This window comes from Rattus norvegicus, chromosome 3 (assembly GCF_036323735.1).
Source record: "Rattus norvegicus strain BN/NHsdMcwi chromosome 3, GRCr8, whole genome shotgun sequence".
NCBI lineage: Eukaryota > Metazoa > Chordata > Mammalia > Rodentia > Muridae > Rattus > Rattus norvegicus.
Genome location: NC_086021.1, coordinates 128,704,900 through 128,716,890, shown reverse-complemented (window position 1 = coordinate 128,716,890; position 11,991 = coordinate 128,704,900). Strand labels below are relative to the sequence as shown.

At 43.4% G+C, this 11,991-nt stretch overlaps 1 protein-coding gene across 7 annotated transcripts in view; it reads left to right on the top strand.

The window, feature by feature from the left end:
- The window catches only part of Tp53bp1 (tumor protein p53 binding protein 1), a 104,397-nt gene that overhangs the window by 7,826 nt on the left and 84,580 nt on the right, over positions 1 to 11,991 (top strand). For 4 of the 7 annotated variants that reach the window (XM_063283319.1, XM_063283321.1, XM_063283320.1 and 1 more), the window contains exon 1: positions 54 to 146. The exons of the other annotated variants lie outside the window; for them this stretch is intronic. The gene's annotated coding sequence lies outside the window, so the exon portion shown is untranslated. Of the gene's footprint in view, positions 1 to 53; positions 147 to 11,991 lie in introns of those variants that run through there. 7 annotated transcript variants of the gene reach the window in all.

Here is an 11,991-nt window from a genome sequence, read left to right as displayed (position 1 = left end):
TCATTGGTCACTGCCTGCCTGGGGGCGGGGCTGAAGCGCCGCAGGGGCGGGGCCGGGATGCGGTCGCTGTGCTGCGATGGGGTGGTGGCTGCAGTCGTCCACCTGCAGTTTTCCTGACCAAGTGTCCCCCTCCGACTTGAGCCAGGGTAAGGGTTCTGTGGGACCCAGCCGAGGGCAGAGTCCAAGGCCTCCGCGCGAGAACAACATCTAGTTAGGCTGTGCCTGTGTTGAGCACAGTGTGGGAGGCAGTTCCGCAGCTTCTCCGGAACCTTGGGGAGCCATCTTGCCCTTCTCTGTCTTGGAGATAAATTTCTATCGTGGTCTCCATCTAAGCTATTATCGTTGTCTGAATCTTTTTTCCCCTTCGTTGCCTGCCAGGGTCTAGGTTACCAACCTGGGTTTCCCTGTCCTTGCCTGAGCTCTGGGCGTGGTCAAGCAGGCTGCGCAGAATTGGAGGGGACAGGATGACCTTTCCTACCCTGAGTCCCTGGAGAGTAGTTATTCCAAGGATAGTGGTTGGCGAGTCTCCATCTTTGCTGAGTGCAATGAGCTCAGACTGCAGCAAGGAGGATTTGAGTAAAACCCAGGAAAGACTTCCCAACGGTTAGTGATGTAGACACAGTGGATAAATTTAGGAGACTGTGTAATTACTGTTCAGAACTGAATTAATATTCTCCATCTTTCCCTTGCCTTCTCTCTATTCCTTCTTCTCCCTCCCCTCTCCTCATCTTGCCTTACCCCTAATTCCCCATTCTTCAAAGAGTCTCCACTACTACAGCCGGTTTTACCCTGAGTCATTCTGTTGAGTGCATCACACAGAAGGCCTGTGTTTAGGCTCCAGTTACACTTGCTTTTTCTTCCATTTACCTTGCACTTTGGAGATGGTAACAGAGAAGAAAGGCTTCGGAGATGGTTCAGCCGGTAAAGTACTCCCCTGGCAAGCATGAGTTCAGATTCTCAGAACCTTAAAAGAGCCAGGCACAGTAGTGTGCACTTGCAATCCCAGAGATGGTGAGTAGGAGAGAGAGACAGGAATCCCTGGGAGATTGCTGGCCAGCTAGGCCAATGAGCGATCCTGGTATCTATAGCACAAAGAAGTAAAGGGTGTCTGACAACACTCTAGGATGTCCTCTTACACTCACATGTGCACACATGTCAAATCCCACTCCTTACAAGGATAGAAAGGTTATAATAGCTGATACCACAAGTCTACCGGTGAGTCACGTTCTGATTGTTAAGTACCTCACAGCAATCCTGGCCCAGTCCATATTGTAAATACTTTGGACATGCCATGAAAATCCTTTTTGCAGCAGAGATACGAAAACAGTACTCTCAGGACATCAAATGGTAGGGTCCCTCTTCCCACACACTGCCAGTCGCAGACCTGAATCTGGAAAACGGCATGGAAAAATGTGCAGACCTTTACTAAAATCATAAAGAGTAGCACATGTGGCAGGGAGCCAGAATGGAGTGTGGGGAGAGCAAGGGGACAGTTTCCATAGCAACTGTAGAGAGGAACCTTTTAACTAGCTGTGGGTCTCTGTCTAAGGGACAGCAGCAATTAAGCACAGAGTCAGCTTCCATTAAGGCTAACAGAGGTTCGACAATAGATGTTAATGGTACAGGAGGAATCACACACAGATGAGACAGTAGGAGCAGAAATAGGACTCTGATTTCAGACCCTGCTAGAATCAAGTCTTAGTAATTACAGCTGCAAATGCAGACTGTAATGGTGCTGAAAAATCACATGTGTGTTCTGGATAACTGCCCAAGGCAGACAAGGTCATAGAGAGATTGGCTCTAGGTATCTCTTGATCACCCTCTTCTGGGTGATGTTTCCATTTTCATCATTACAGTACCAGAAAGTATTTTAAAAGCTGGATGTAGTGGTGGAGTGTGTCTGCTAATCCCTTAGTAGATGACGCAGGAGGATTGCTAAAGTCAAGGCTAGACTAGGCTACAAAGTGAGGCCCTAACTCAAACAAGCAAAACTCCATCAACAATATATATATACGTGTATGTATGTATGTATGTATGTATGTATGTATGTATATATATTAAGGCTTAAATTATACACATATTTCCACAATGTGCTCTCTTTTGAAACAGGGTCTCCCTATGTGGCCCTGGCTGACTGGAATGGAACTTACTTTGTAGACTAGGCTGGGCTTGAACTCAGAGATTTATCTGTCTCTGCCTTCCAAGTGCTTGAGTCAATGGCATGCTCCAACATGCTTGTCCAGATTTTAATTAATTGATTAATTAATTTTTGTATGCCTGTGCCTCTGTGGTGCATGAGAGTTTGGGTAGCCATGGAGGCTAAAAGAAAACTGGTATTACAGGAGGTCATGAGCTGCCTAGTGTAGATGGCTGGGGACAAACTCTGGTCCTCTGCAAGAGCAACAATCATTCTTAACCCCCGAGTCTCTAGACCCTGTGTGCCAGAATTTATAATGACAAGAAACATATGGGAAACACTTAGAAAGCTGAAGGGAAAAGAGCAGGGTGGTGGCACACATCTGCTAACCCCATACTTGGGAGTGAGAAGCAGGAAGATCAGCATTCATCCTGGTTACACAGCACACTGAAAGCTACTCCATGCTGCATAGCACACCCCATCTCACAAAATAAATGAATAAAAGCCAAGTAACAGGTCTGTTGTGTCCTTGTTTAAAATCCTGCTATGTCCGAAGTTGTATAGTAGAAGTATATTACTCAAAGGCTCATCTATTGGTGTGTGGTGGTTGCAGGCCTTTAATCCCAGCAAAAGTGGGTAGATCTCCGAATTCAAGGCCAGCTTGATCTACATAGTAAGTTCCAGGCCAGCCAGGACTACATAGTGAGTGAGATAGAGTAAAGACAAAGCAAAAAACAAATCAAAAACCCACCCAAAGGATAGTTGGAAAGTGTGATTTGCATGAATGCAGTACAGCCTTGTCTGTAGTACATACAGTTGTTCTAGGTGACTGCCCATTTTAGTGTTTTATTTAACTGTAGGACTCCCCATAACAGATACTGGGTATAACTAATTCCTTTGAATTAGGACATCGAAGGACCACTGAATGGTGTCAAGCATCTCTAAGGGCCCACCACTGGAAGAGAAGTCTGTTAGTGCAAAAGGAAGACACCAGTACAGACTTTTTCCTTAAGCATGCACTGGCATGGTCATAAAGCGAAAACCAGGGGCTGGGGAGATAGTTCAGTCCATAAAGCACGAGAACCGAAGTTTAACCTCTATAATCCACATAAAAAGCCCCAAATGGTGATATATGCTTGTAATCCCAGCCCTTAAGAAGGCAGAGACAGGAGAATAACTGGGTTTTGCCGGCCAACCAGCTTAACTAAATTGTACAACCCTGTGTCCCAGGGGAGACACTGTTTTTAAAAAAAGAAAAAGAAAGAAAAGGTGTTCTTGGGACTTAGAGAAGGCTCCGAGGTCAGGAGACTGAATACTCAGAGAACCAGAGTTAAATTCAAAGCATCTACATGCTCACAACTATGTATAACTTCAGGAGAACCAACGTCCTTTTCTAGCCTCTATGGACACCAGATTTGCACATACCATATAGACATACATGCTCACAGATAAAGACACTAGATTGATAAATTAAAAACAAACATCAGCAAGATAGAAAAGAAACCTGTTCTGGCTAGCTTTATGTCTTGACATCAAACTAGTGTGGTTTGGGGCAAAGGATTCTCAATTATGAAAATGGCTTGATAAGATTTCTCGGTGGGCAAAACTGTAGTGTGTGGTCTTAGTTATTGCAATGCTCAGCCTGCTGTGGGTGGTGCTGTTCCTGGGCAGGAGGCCCTGGGCTGAGTAAGAAAGCAGGCTAAGCAAGCCAGTGAGCAGCATCCCCCATGGCTTCTCCTTCAGCTGTTGCCTCCAGGTCCCTGCCCTGTTTAGGTTTCTGCTGGACTTCCCTCAGTGATGGGCTGTGATTTGCAACTGTAAATGAAAAACAAAAACAAAACCCCTCTCTCCCCCAAGTAGCTTTTGATCATGGAATTCTTCACTGCAAGAGTAACCCTAAGAAAGTCCTCAGAAACAACACCTGAGTTTAATTTTTGAACTTCACACACATGGACACATGCACAGTTACTAACACTCTCTCTCTCTCTCTCTCTCTCTCTCTCTCTCTCTCTCTCTCTCTCAGACACACACACACACACACTCACACACACACACACACACACACACACACACACACACACATGTTGGGGAACTCGCAGCTCAAGCCTCTATCAGATACTAAAAGCATAATGATGACAGATGTTAGATAAATCAAGCAAGATAAAAGGGGCTTTTCTGAACATAACCTCATGCTTGCTAGTTAAGATATTGAAGTTGTCTTCATGGGAACAACAGAGCTTTATTCTGATTAATTAGACTCACTCTGACTATGTATGTTGGTGGGAAAGAGATGCACAAGTCCAAACTCAAAATCCCCATAAGACCAAGGCCAGTTCTGGTAACTCTGACATGAAAGTTAATGGCCTCTCTCTAACTTGTAGCCTGGTGAATGCCAATAGCTGTCCTGGGGTTTGAGCTCCTAGGGCAGAACCTCTCAGCCTGCACTGAGAGGTTGCATGGTCTTATCAACCAGAACATCCAGCAGGAGCTCAGATTCTCACCCTGTGCTGGTTTGGTTCTGCCCACAAAGCACTCTTGAAGCAGAGCGGGAGTGTCGGGTTACAAGGTTGCTGTGTCAGGGGTTTGTCCTTGGCTCTGGGGAAAAATACTATGATCATAAGCTATACCTGCAAATCGCAGGGTCACCTTCCCAGCACGAATAGACACATTACCTGTAAGGCCTGGAGTCAAACCCTAAAGGGTAGGAGTTAATCTCTTGAACTTTGCTTTGTTTTTGTTTTTTGTTTTTCAAGACAGGGTCTTATTACATAACTCTGAGATGTAGACCAGACTGGCCTCAAACTCACAGAGATCCTCCTGCCTCTGCCTTCCCAGTACTGGGATTAAAAGAGGAACTTAGTATTTATTCCTATGTCTGTCCCTCAGAGGAGACCCATAATAAGTATTTACTGAATAATTTTCCTAATTATGACTTGTTCACATAAGCATATGGGTAGAACATTAAATTTCTCTTTCTCTTCTAGAGCACTGTGAAAGAGAAGCAATTAAGACATTTTCCTTTCCTCTCTCCATACAGGGAGATAGGATCATATGATCTCATTTCAGGGGAATCTGCATGCTGATTTTCACAGTTGCTAGGTAATTTGCTTTCCCACCAACAGCATACAAGCCCTTCCAAGCACATACATGAAACTCACGTTCACCAGGGTAGAGTGACTCTGTGTCTGTGTGTGTGCTCTCACCTTCCTTCATGTTTGAAATAGGGGCTCTTGCTGCTGCAACATATGCCAGGCTAGCCCTCAAGTTTCTGGGGCCTCTCCATCCCACCATAGGTGTTGTGGGTTTAAAGACATACCCTACCCTGTTTGGATTGTGTGGGTCCTGCATATCTAAAGTTAAATTCTTGTGCTTGCTTATTGAGAAATTTACCACTGAGCCATCCCCCACCACCACCACCCAACTTTTGTTTCTTTGTGGGTTTTGTTTAGTTTTGTTTTGTCACAAACAGGGTTTTGCTTAGTAGCCCAGGCTGTACTTGAATTCTCCAGCCACCTCCCTCCCAACCCCCCAGCCTCTCTGCCTTTCTTCTGAGTCTTCAGGCTCCCTCCAACTGGTTGGCTGTAGCCCTCCTTTTGTCTGAGGAAAGCTGTCTGGTACCACAGGGCACTTTCAGGGCCTGACTCTGTGGTGGCCAGCGTGATGTGTCTGCTGTAACTTAGTCTTGAGGTCCCGATTGGTGAGCCAAATTTTACACATACACTGATTGCCCTCCCCAGAGTATTCATAAAATGTTTCACAGAATGCCTGGGGTGGAAAATGGCATTCCTTTCAGTATTACAAAATCACAAGGACTTTTTCTCCTCAGTTACTTTTTGAAGATCCCCCCCTCCCAGTTTTTCTTTTCCTTTTGGTTTTTATACACAGGGTTCCCCTGTGTAGCCCTGGCTGTCCTGGAACTTACTGCGTAAACCAGGCTGGCCTCAAACTCAGAGATCTGTTTGCCTCTGCCTCTGGAATGCTGGGATTGCCACCAGCAGCAGGCTTGAAGACACTTGGGAGCATGCCTGACTCCCCTTCGCAGCTCTCCTGTGGTTGTCCCTCACTAACCCACCCTCTCCCTCCTTTTGGCACTCAGTTCAGCCCGTGCCTCTTCCTCATATGCTCTGTCCTTAATTTTCATCAAAGGGTTTATCTAGTTGTGTTTGCCTTTCTTCTCAGTTTATCTGTGGAATAAGGCCTTGTCTCCTTCCACAATTATACTTTAAGCAAAGGCTTCTTCTGTGAAACTGACTTCCTGCTTGTTAACTGTGTGTTTCCCTTCTCTGTGCCTTAGCTTCATCTGTAAAGTCATCACCATAGCGGGTGGTGAGATGGGTCAGTGATTAAAAGTGCTTGCTGTTTTAGCTGAGCTGGGTGGCACATGCCTTTAGTCCCAGCATGTGCCACCCAGCAGAGGCAGCCAGGGCTACACAGAGAAACCCTGTATCAACAAAACAAAAAAGAAAAGGAGAAGGGAAAAAAATATAAAGTGCTTGCTGTGTGAGTCTGACAACCTGAGTCAGACCCCAGGAATTCTTGGTTGAAGGAGAGAACCAATTCCTGACGTCTGCATATATGCCATGGCATATATGTACATACATGCAGACATGCTAACACTTAAAATTCAAGGTTGTTTTTACATTTAGTCATTAGGATTATAATAATAAGAACTACAGAGATGGCCCGACCGTTAAGAGCACTTGATGCTCTTGCAGAGAACCCAGGTTCAGTTCCCAGAACCCCGCATTGTGTGGCTCATAACTGTAACTCTAGCTGCAGGATATCCAACCCTCTCCTTCAACTTTTGAGGGCGCACACATAAATATGGCACACATTTACACAGATACACACATGTGTACACATAAATGAAAAAAAGTTTTTTGAGAAAGGGTTTAACTATGTATGTTAGACTAGCCTGGAGCTCACTGTATAGACCAGACTTGCCTTAAACTCACAGAGAGCCTGTCTGTAACTCTAGTCCTAGGGGATCCAGTGACTTCTGGCCTCTGCAGGCACTAGGCACACACATGGTGCACAGGCATACATGCAGATAAGCCCCTCATATAAAAATAATCAATTAAAAGTCATAATTAAATATAGTACTTTATATGGAGGTATAATTATGTTTATCACAATGCTTGGAAGCCACCCACTTTCCCCACATTGATGAGCTCTCTGTGTGCTAGCAAATGGAACGTACAAAGATCCTATTTTTTAGAGCTTGCATTGTGGGAAGGGGTATCAGGTAATAACCATCATGAGTCAGTTATAAAATATGTCAGAGGGATCAGTATGTCAAAAAGTCAAATGAGCACCAGGCCTGGTAGAGGCAGAGACAGGGGGCAAGATGATCTCTGTGAGTTCAAGGCCAACTTAGTCTACACAGCAAATTCTGGACCAGACAGAGCTATATACATTGAGACCCTGTCTCAAACAAACAAACAGAAAAGATAATTAGAAAGCCTAATTAGTGCTAATTTATTTTGTGGTAAGTCTTATAAAATAAATGACGTTATTTCATTACAGAAGTAGGTATATTACAGGAAATTGGGAGGGGGCAGGCGAAATGATTATGCAGGCAGAGGAACCTGTCTCCAAGCCTGGTGACTTTTGTTTGATCTCTGGTGTGCACATACTGGATGGAAAGACTCCTATAAGCTGTCCTCTGGCCTTTACACATACACCATGACACGCATAGGTTCAGACCCCAAAATACACATAAATTAAATAAATGCAATTAAAAATTTAAAAGAATGTTTTAAAAAAGTCAGAAAACAATGGGCTGGAGTGCAGCTCAGTAGTAGAGAACTTGCTAAGCCCTAGGTTTGATATTTATCCTCACAAGGAGAAAAAGAAACAACAAGGAACACTTACAGATTAAAAGAGATAAATAAATAACACATAATCCAGTGTTTACTTCATTTAGAATTAGGAAACAAATCGTGAAGTGAAGAAAATTGAACATAGGCAGCTTTCTTTTGAGAAGCCTATGTCTGGGCTGAGGAGCTGGCTAATGTTTAAGAGCACTTGTTGCTCTTGCAGATCACCTCAGTTCAATTTCCAGCACCTAATGGTGCTTCACAATTGTCTGGAACTCTAGTTCCAGGGCATCCAACAGCCTCTTCTGACCTTAGCAGGCATCAGGCATGCACGTGACGCAAAGACATCTTTGCAAGCAAAAGGCAAAACACACAGATAAAATACTAAAAGAATGTTGAGGGACACACACACACACACACACACACACACACACACACACACACACACAGAAGGGAGGAGTTACCCATGTCCATGCTCTTGGGTATGCCTTATTTTTTCCTAGGTGTGTCTCTTTTTATAGTCCTGTATTTTTAATTAATTAAGTTACTCATTTAGTATTTTTGTATGTATGAGGTAAGGTAGGGCACAGAGGCCTAGGTTAACATGGCTGTCTTCCTCTATCACTCTCCATCTTATTTCTTTGAGACAGGGTCTCTCACTGAACCTGGAGCTTGATGGTTTAGCTAGACTAGCTGGCCAGCAGCTCCTATCTGGGTTCTCCTCAAGCCAGCAAGTGTTCCTAGCTATTTCTCCAACTCCCAAAATGTCTGTTAATAAACTCCAGCTCTATTTCTTTTTTAAAAGTTGAACACTAAGTACCTGGTAAGGTTAAGCTATTATTAATCATTATCGGGTGTGTTAATGATGGCCTTTTGTTTAGATAGTTTCTCTGCATTTTACGTTCACAAAACAATGTTTACAATGAAATTATACGACCTATGGAATTTGCTTGGGAATAGCCAGCTTGGGAGTAATAAGTGGGGTTATAGATGAAATAAGAATGGGTATTTAGGGCTGAAGGCGTATCTCAGTGGCAGAATGCTTTGGCAAAGACCTGGGTTTAATTTCCAGGACTTCAGAAGACATGTATTGGGCCTTTATTGATAGTAACTGAAGTTGGATTGTAAGTAATGAGTTACTTTAAAAATGTTCTTTGGAAAATAATGGTTCTGGGGGCTCAGCGTGGCTCAGATCGATGCTCTTCTGGAGGACAGGAGTTGGGTTCCCAGCACCCAGGTCAGGCTCTCGACTGCCTGTAACTTCAGCTGCAAGGGATCTGATGCCCTCTTCGGGCATCTTCAAGTGTGCACAAATGCAGCCCTCTTTCTCACACACATACAGGTAAATAAAACAGTGGGATTGGGAGGTAAAATGAATAAACGATTAATGAAGAAAGAATGATAAAAGCTTAATGAAGGACCAAAAAGTAATTGGTTTGGAGAGTGGTCTCATGGGTTAAGAGCATTTGTTGCTCTTGCAGAGGACCCAGGTTCTGTTCCCAACACCAACATGGTGGCTTACAACTCCTGTAAACTCTAGTTCTAGAAAATTTGATCTACTTGTTTGGCCTCCTGGATATATACATGCAGGCAAAACATTCATATACACAAAATAAAATAAATGTATCTTTTTAAAATTCCTTTAAAAAATGATCTGAATCAGATTCATGCCTATAAAACCTTCTCTCTCTCTCTCTCTCTCTCTCTCTCTCTCTCTCTCTCTCTCTTTCCTTCTTAATATTTTTTCACCCACCCCTTCTTTTTTAATATTATGGAGACACTCCTGCTCTTTTGTTTTTTTAAATATTTATTTATTTATTTTAGTGTATATATACATTGTCACTGTTTTCAGACACACCAGAGAGGGCATCGGATCCCATTACAGATGGTTGTGAGCCACCATGTGGTTGCTGGGATTTGAACTCAGGACCTCTGGAAGAGCAGTCAGTGCTTTTAATTGCTTAGTGGATTTTTTGGGTTTTTATTTTGTTTTTGTTTTTTTTTGTGGAACAAGGTCTGGCTGTAACTCACTCTGTAAGCTAGGCTGGTTTCGAACTCAGAACTTCACCTGCCTCTGCCTCCTGAGTGCTGGAATTAAAGGCATGTGCCATCATTGCCTGGCTGTACCTGTAATCTTCACACTCAAGAGGTAAAGATAGGAGGGTAAAGTGTTCAAGATAGTGACTTTGAGGCTAGTTCCATGAGACCCTGTCTTACACACACACACACACACACACACACACACACACACACACAGGTCTAAAGTGGATGTAGTGACACACAACTATAATCTCAGAATTTAGTTTAGGAGACTGAGGCCAGTGGAGCAACAAAAGTTTAGGGCCAGCTGAGGTTACTCAGTGAGTTTCAACCTGACCAGGCTTTATATCAGAACTTTTCTCAAAAACAAGCAAACAAACAAACAAACAAACAAACACAAAACAACAAAAATCAGACAAACTTACAAAGCAAAACAAAATCCACAGCAGCAACAACAACATAATAACAGTCTTCCACCAATTAAAACAAAAGCATCTGAAAGGACAAAGCTAGCATTGCCTGGTAGAGCACGTTAATAGTGGATGAGTTTGGTTTAAGCATGTTCGCTTCAATGTATCAACTGGACATCCAAATGAAGGAACTGAGTAAGGAGTGACAGATTTCAGTTTGGAACATAGGAGAACAGTGTGGAATAAAGATAGTAAGTTGTAACTTGTGTAAATGGTGTATATGCGTGTAGGACAATAATCCTGGATGACATCAAGAAGGAAGCAATGTAAAATGGAACACAGTAACTCTGTGACTACTTATTCTAAATTTTTTTGTTTTGACTTCTTAAAATTCATATAGCCCTTTAAAAACATGTCTTCAATTTTTTTTATTACTTTATTTATTTACTTGTACAGCAGGTGCATGCAAGTACCATAGTGCCCAGATAGAGGTCATCTGCGGAGTCTGTTCTCTCCCACCATGTAGACCCGGGAATTGAACTCATATCTTCAAGCTTGGTGGCAAGTGCCCTTACCTTACAACAGGGTAAATGCTTTTACCATTTTTAAAAATTTACTATATATAAGTACATTGTAGCTGTCTTCAGACACACCAGAAGAGGGCATCAGATTCCATTACAGATGGTTGTGAGCCACCATGTGTGGTTGCTGGGATCTGAACTCAGGACTTCTGGAAGAGCAGTCAGTGCTCTTAACCACTGAGCCATCTCTCCAGCCCCTGCTTTTACCATTTTGCCAGCCCTCTTGCAGTACTTTTTTGAATTTTGAATTACCCTGACCCCAGCAGATCGGGTGTCATATATGGCTTTGAACTCCATAATGTAGCCAAGGCTGGTCTTGACTTCCCAATTCTCCTGCCTTCTCCAGCCAAGAACTGTGATTACAGGTATGTACTACCAAAGCCAGTTTCATGTTTCTTATAGTTTGTAAGTGTCTTGAAGATGCCTTTTACTTCATTCCCTCTCTACCCCTGCATGAAGTAAACACAGCCCCTTGCATGTAAGTAGACAGAAGTTAATGAATGTGAGCCTGTGGAGGAACTTCCGTCAGAAGCTGAGTACTTTATCCTCTGGCACGTCCACCAGACACCCTGCAGTGCACACTCACAAGCTTGGGCAAGACCTATCACTGCTTTCTAGCTCTGTTCAACTCAGAGTAACCTTCCTTTTCTTTTGTCTGGACATGCTAGGGGTGTACACCACTATATCTGGCTAATTTTGTTTTATTGTGTTTTGTTGTTGTTTTGTTTTTGTTTTTCCTTATTGAAAGACTTCTCTAAACTGGATGTGGTAGCAAAACCTTGTAATTTCTGCTCTGGAGGTGGAGGTAGGAGGATGAAAAGTTTGAGGTCACCATGGTGGTTTGAATATACTTGGCCAAGGGAGTAGCACTATTGAAGTAGGTGTGGTCTTGTTGGAGGAAGTGTTTCACCGCGGTGCGGGGAGTGGGCTTCAAGACCCTCTGCCTAGTTGCCTTTGGATCAAGATATAGAACTCTCAGCTCTTCCAGCACCATGCCTGCCTAG